The sequence below is a fragment of the Gouania willdenowi genome, chromosome 5, assembly GCF_900634775.1.
Source record: "Gouania willdenowi chromosome 5, fGouWil2.1, whole genome shotgun sequence".
In the NCBI taxonomy this organism is placed as follows: domain Eukaryota; kingdom Metazoa; phylum Chordata; class Actinopteri; order Blenniiformes; family Gobiesocidae; genus Gouania; species Gouania willdenowi.
This window is the reverse complement of record NC_041048.1, coordinates 22,162,206-22,169,967: the sequence shown is the minus strand read 5'-3', so window position 1 is coordinate 22,169,967 and position 7,762 is coordinate 22,162,206.

Genomic DNA, 7,762 nt, shown 5'->3' with positions numbered 1-7,762 from the left:
GCTGTCAGTGAATGAGTTAATAAACTTTAAAATCTAATGTTATTTTTTCCTTCTAATTTAATGTGGCTGCTCTGTCAATTCCGGTAATCAGTCCATGGAAAACAGGCAGATTTGGACATTGCACCACAGCATCAGTGGCAGTTAGTATTGACTATTGTTTTATTAAAATGATTTTTTCATACTAGACTCAAGCCACTCCATCCATGCAACAGCACTTGGATTTTAAACAAGGCATAGCTTGTGGGCTGTGCGCACCGCATACCAGTATGACGGTCTGGCTGGGGCCCTTGGGGGGGGGGTTCTGACTTTGACAATAACTAAAGCTTATCGCACTGGTGGCATTGATGAAGGGTGATCTGTGGGGCTTGGCTGATGCGCCTGGGGGCTGGTGGGACAACTTGCAGCATCCCCTTGGTGCCCCCTGGCGGCCGTCTTCCTTGGGCGGGCTGCTGCCGGTGCTGCTTCTGTTCTGGTTCCTTCTGGCCTGGGGTCTGGTCTCTGCTGCCTCTGGGCCCACCAGCAGGCGTCCGCAGCAAGCAGAGGGCAGTAAGGTCTCAAGAGAGCCCACTAATTCATGTGTAATCACGCGATACAAATGTGTGATACAACCATGGATAAATGCAATATTTATATGTGAAATACGATTTTAAAATTGCTCTGATCGGGCCAACCACTGTATCAACAAAAAGGTCTGGTCCCCCCGAGTCCACATGTGGGCTTGGTTTTAGGGTAGAATCCGAATTGGCGTATGCTAGAGCCGAAACACACAATTTCATTGCCGAAAAAAAAAATTGCTCATTTTTTTTCAAAAATGTGGTATCAGCGGACAGGTTTTATTACCCTGAGTCCGAATATGTGCTCGGTTTTCGGATAGAGTCCGAAATGGGCCCGTTGGAGGCCCCGGAAGGTCTGTTTTCCCCCTTCAACACGTAATATTTTATTTTGAAAATATTCCGGGTTCATTATTTTTGAATGTTGGACCAAAACATTTCATGCAATTCAAATAAAGTTAGCCTGAATAAAAAGCGTGAAACACTTCATTGGGTAGATCTTGACGTCACCAAGGTGGAGGTCAGGGATCTTGGGATTTAAAAGGTTGGAGACCACTGATGTAGGCTGATCTGATGAATAATGTGGCGATGGTGAGATAAAACCATAAAAAAACGGGGCAAGCAGTGACACTCTGCATATCGGGGAGGAAGAGGAAGTTGCGTGTGTGCAGACTGACGGGAAAGAAAGTTGGAGGAACGCCAAAATACAGTAAGAAATACATTCAACTCTGAACCAGATAGCAAAATACTAATAATTTCACAAACTGCACAACCAAACGGGGTTTTGCACTCATGCGTGTTCAAGTTTACCTTGTGACAAAACTTTTGTCAACAAATGTCAGAACCAATCGGTTTCCTTCCTGTGTGGACCTTCTTGCGTGTGTTCAGACGTGACTTTCTTTTGAAAGGTTTGCTACAAACTTTGCAAAGAAAGGGTTTCTCTTTTGTGTGCACAACCATGAGCATCTTTAAATTCAGCTTGTCAATGAATCCCTTGCTGCATATATCGCAGACAAAGTGTTTTCCTCCTGTGTGGATTCTCATGTGTGTCTTTAGACGCAGCCCACGACTGTAATTTTACTGCAAATGCTACATCTGAAGCATTTCCCTTCAGTGTAAATTTGAGGTGCTGGATTTTGAATCAAATCATCCCCGTCCAAAAAGACAATTGTACTATTTTCAGATTCTTGAGTCCTATCGTCTGGAAGTGAGCTCTTAGTGAAAATCAGCACTTTGCATTGAGAGAAAAGGAGGGAATTTAAAGCAGCCCTACATTCCATATCAGTATTTCTCCTATACTCCACAGGTCTGTAGTTTTTCTGATTATCGTCTTCTTCACAGTCAGTAAGATCCTTCTCTGACGTGTCTTCATTAGTACTGTTTAGGAATGAAGTGATTAACCATAAGGCAGTTAAAAATTGATTCATAGGTATCACGGTTCACATCGATACTGTGATAATTGAATCGCAGTACTTTTTTTAAACAGCAGAGGGTGCTATATCTGATACTACTTTCTTTCTGGCCGCCTTCTACTCTTAAACATGTTCATAAATGATTCCTTACCCCTTCAGCACCGAAAGAATATCTGTAATATTACATGAATATCTGTAAGAGTCACGTTTTTCTATTAGCTGTGTCTGCTAGCGCATAGCATCTCTTCTTCAGTACAAGGATTTCTGCATGCCAACCGACCACTGGGTTACCAGCGCCCTCTGCTGGTCCAAACAAATATCTGACGTAAATACAATGCAATGACTGTTTTTTTTTTTTTTGTTTTTTTTTAAAGTCCAATTGTTAAGGCACAAAATCAGTTGCACTTTTAAAAAGAATAAGAACTATTATACAGTTTTACATTGTTTACTATAGAACCAGAATTTAAATGAATAAGCTTCTTCTTCATTTGTATTATTCCTTTATTTATTTCATTCAAGATGTATTTTTAGTTAAATTGCATTGTTTTGAATAGTTTATTAAGGGATTCTTTTGACAATGAAAAATAAAAGGAAAATAGTACAGTATTTTCTAGTTTTTTTCCCAAAAAAATAAAGGAATATTTTCAGTCATCATTTGTCCACAGTCCCATTTTGTAAAATAAATCATGAGAGAATCATATCGTGAACCCAGTATCGTGAATCGAATCGTATCTGGAGTTGAGTGAATTATTACATACCTAGTACTGTTTGAATCTTTCTTTTTTTCAGCTTCATCTTCTCCGATTGCTCCATCACTTTCTCCTTTCGTGCAGCAAGTTAAAAGGTTCTTCCATAGAGTATTCTTCAGTTTGTCTCCAGTGAAGCCGAGAATGCTGAGGTATGTCTTCTTCATCTTCACTCTGAACAATAACAGCGATGATATCGGTTTCCTGGTTTCCCTCCGGACATTCCCAGAATTTCTCTTGTTCCTCCTTAATGTGGAAACACTCCTGCCAAAGACTGTAGCTCTACTGATAGGGAACACCATCAGACATATAGGGCTGCTGAGTATCTGCTGAATACAAATATGTTACAGATATAATATATCTCGGACTGTTTTTTATGTATAATCTAGGAAGGGAATCCATCATGAAAAAAAAAGATGGTTCAAACAAGTAGATCACACATCACAAAAGGGGCAAATGAGGCCCGCACACATTGTCACCAGAACGGTGTGCTGCTAGGTTGTAACGATATCCACTTATTGACGTCACGGTCAAGATAGCAAAACAGTTTATAAGCGGTGGACACTAAAGGAAAGTATTATTAGATACGCATTATTGGACATAGTGCATACTAAATAGTGTTTAAACACCTCTCTCTCCTGTTAATTTTCCAAAAAACAATTTAAAGGTTACCACTGCTTGAAAGATAAAAGGACACATTTTGAATTACATTGAAGTACATCCCTGTATTGATTTCATTGCAATAACGTATATTCTTGTAGTAAATCATTGTGTATATAGTGTTTGGTTATTTTGAAGCTAGGCAAGGCAAGGCAAGGCAAATTTATTTGTATAGCGCATTTCATACTCAAGGCAACTCAATGTGCTTTACATGATAAAACATTCAATTGTTTAAAATCAATAAGAACATTTAAAATCATCAGTAAAATCAATTAAAATCATCAGTAAAATCAATTAAAATCATCAGTAAAATCATCATATCAACAACATGACTAAAAATCTCTCTCAATCATATGCAGTAGAGAAAAAAAGTGCCTTTAACTTTGATTTAAAAATGTTCACATTGGATGCTGACTTCAGCTCTACTGGCAGTTTGTTCCACTTCTTTGCAGCATAACAACTAAACGCAGCAATACCATGTTTACTGTGAGCTCTGGGCTCCACTATCTGACCTGTGTCCATAGATCTGAGAGACCTGCTGGGTTCATACCTGACTAACATGTCACTGATGTATTCTGGACCAAACCCATTCACAGATTTATACAGCTAGTTTCTGAAGTGATGCTGGCTTACTTGTCTTTGATCTTTCACATATTATGTCTGTTATATTATTAATAGAGGTAAGTTGAATTATATATTATGTTACATTATTTAGTGCCATTCACTGTATTTAATGATCAAAATAGATTTGAGAATTATATGGATCACAAAAAAAGGCAGCTGTAAGGTCTTATGGGTTTGTTTTGTGTGCGTGTGTGTTTTGTGTTTTTATGAGATATACATTTATTTTATTGTTGTGCTTGTTTTGAGTTAGGAATTGTGAAATAATACATATTCTTTAAAAAGTGAACCTAACAGTACAGAGTGCAAACCTGGATTGCTGGGATGAAGCTTGTGGTGGGAGGCAGCATCACACAGTTCCTCATCAGAATCTGTTGTGGTCCTTTCACAGAGATCAATCATGTCTTCAGATGACGAAGCTGTTTGATGACTCGGCATTTTCACTGTCGACATGGCGTTGTCACTAAAACCTTACAGTCATTCTTATACAAAAAAGCTTCATTCTAAAAAGACTCAATAGATCAACAGAGAAGCCACTTCAAGAGGACGTTTTTGCTTGGTGTCAGGGTCCAAATGGTGCCCGAGTCAACTGGTGAACAGCTTCTTTTCCGGTTGCTACTAGCAAAAACTTAAATGGTAAAAACAAATAAGCCGTCAAAATAAATCTAATTTTAGTAACTCATCTTCAAGTGCATTGAATCCACTTTGTTCTTGTTTCAATCAAACATCCAACAAGGTTCACTGAGTTGACGGAAATAGCCGAGGAGGGCGTAATGTTTGGTGGTCCAGTTTATCTGTTGACCGTGTTATTTGTCGACCTACTTTCGATCACGTGGCTAGTTGCCATGGTAGCGTAGCTGTCACCGGAAAATCTTTATCCTGCATACAATTGAGTGATTCTTGAATTATGCCTGGAGGAGTCCTTTTCCTCGTTTCAATCACATTTTAAGAAACGTTCACAAAAGTGCAAACAAGTGTCGAAGAAGTGACGTACCTTGGTGTGCGTACTCATGTGGCTATTTTTTTTTTTTTTTTTTTTGTGCACCAACTACCTTGTACTGTCCTTAAAACTGTACATGGCCATTAAAACATTTCTGATTCTGATTAAATCATTTATTAGTTATTACAGTAAGGGTAGATGGCTCTACCTTGGTCTGTGTTTATTAATTAACAACTACAGTTAATAATTTAATACTTGCTTTTTAGATTGTATTTCATAGGAATAATGTGACAGAGACATTAATAATCTTAAACCTCTGTGGCATATTTATTTCGCTTCAATCTGACATTATGTGAATCACACAGAACATGTACTTCAACCACGGAAGGGAAATACACTCTGACTTGTAGGCTTACGCCTCGTAGTGGCGATAATCAAGTATTGCACTTCAGTCTTTGAGTTAGAGTAGAGTGACTTTATTGATCCCACAGTAGGGAAATGTACTGTCATTACAGCTCAGATAAAGTGCAAGAAAAAAGACAACAGAAGGCAACACACTGAATACCCAGAAGACACGAAAAATAGTGCAATGAAGGAGATAAAATAATACAATATCCATTTTCAGACCCTCTTATTCCTGTTTGTCAGGGTCGTGGGGGTCTGCCAGTTTTATATATATATGTATATATAAATAAAAAAAAATGATAGAAAAAAGTATAAAGAATAGAGATATATACAGTCAGAGAGCGGTAGGGATGAATGACTGCAGTAGAACTCAGTCCTACACTGTGGGTGTTTTAGTCTGCCACTGAAGGACCTACTCGGACCCTCCACTGTCTGATGCTGAGAGAGGTGTTGCCCATGATGGATGTCAGCTTCCTCATCCTCCTCTCACCCTCCTCCTCCTCCAGCAGGTCCAGTGAGCAGCCCAGAACATCATGGCCCTCCTGCATAGCTTGTTCAGTCTCTTCCTTCCTTTCCCGATCAGTGCTGCCCGCTCCCCGCTTCCCAGCGGATCACAGAGTAGTGGTTAGTACAGGCTACCACAGAGTTCTAGAAAGTCCAGAGGGGTCTGCTGACCCCAAACAACCTCAGTCTCCTCAGGAGGTGGCGTGTGGTGAGACCAGTCCAGGTTATTTTTGAAGTGAACACCCAGGTACTTAAAGTTGTCTACCTGCTCAATGTTCAAGACCCAGATGTAGTTAAATACATACTTTAATAATCCCAGGGGTAAATTAATTTTGTTACAGTGGCTACAAGTAGAAACTATAATCAAGTGGATAGAAACACTCACAAAAGATACATACATCCTTAAAAAGCAGAGGTGGGAACAAGCCAATGATCTCAAATCTCAAGTCATGTCACTAAAGACCTGAGTCAAGTCCCAAGTAAAGACAATCAAGTCCAGGTCAAGTCTTGAGTCAAGGTCATTTAAGTCAAGTCAAAAGTCCTCAACTTTAATGTACAAGTCTTAACAAGTCATGGGTACAGTTTATTTAACTGATATAAACAATGAATTGCTTGAACAGCTTACATATTTGTACGAGGTATGATTTTTCCACATCAATTATTAATCACGGTATAATCTTTAAATCCAAAGGATATCACTCTTGGAATCATTTTCTCTTCTAGTGCGTCCATATCTTAGCCTCGCTTGATGTTTTCAGCTGCTTCTTGATTGGCTGTCAGTTGATTTAAAGGTGGAACTGTCAAGCAAAGTCCTGTTTGCCTTCGGGTGGCAGAGTGCCGTCCCGCAAGTGTTTGAGCCGACTTATTGCTTATGATAATAATAATTGCATTTTAAAAAAATATTTTGTTCTGGAAGGGTAGGAAGTCAAGTCTTCCCGAGTCAATAGACTCAAGTCCGAGTTAAGTCACGAGTCATTTGTTTTCAAGTCTAGGTCGAGTTGCAAGTCCTTTGTGATTTTGTCAAATCTAAAATCATCAAAGTTGTGACTCGAGTCGAAATCATGTAACTCAAGTCCCTATGTTAAAAAGTAAAAGTAAACAGAGATACCTTATATTCATAAAAGAAAAAGGATTAAATATTAAAAAGGATTATATACAAATAACAGTGAGTCCCATTTTACTCCCACAATGTTACTGGCCTTGCATTTGGTTCTGTCTGTTGGTGTCTGCTACCAGCATGGTCCTGCAGATATTTTTCTTCAGTTCAGTTTATTGTCTAATACTAAAATATTTTTGTAAATGTTAAGTTTAAATGTAAATACATGTTACTGTAGAGTAATAAATTATGTTTTTAAATGCTTTCAAGAACATGTATTTTATTTATTTGGAGGAAACATTTTAAATCTGTAAAATGTCTGAAATGGAATGGAATTCTACCAGACCGTAGTGGTCTGTTCAGAGTCACGTGATTGATGGTGCAAGAGAAAAAGAGCGAGACAAGCAAGATTGTTCGTCACGAGGTATGGAATTATGTGTGAGCGGGTTTATAAAGTTATGCAAGGAGTTTGGGTACAACTTTTACTTGTCATTCTCTGTCAGGCAGTGGCAGAGACTTTTGCCTTGGGTTAGAAAAACTTTGGTTGTGGGTTCAGTGGTTCGTAAAAATCGCGAGGTGGGAAGCTAGCCCAGCTAACTGCTGCAGCACATGGACATACAAGACCAGCCCCAGATAGCAATCCAAGCAGCCAAGAGTGCTCGGAGCTCCTCTGGCATCCATGGAGCGTCACAACTGAAGGACAGACGCCCACGGACAGCCGAAAAAGGACAGGAAGCACATGGACAACAGGCAGCTAGCATATTGAGGTTTCCCCTTAGGATTAAAAGGAGGGGATTTCTAAGACCCGACCTTCAGAAAAATTTGTG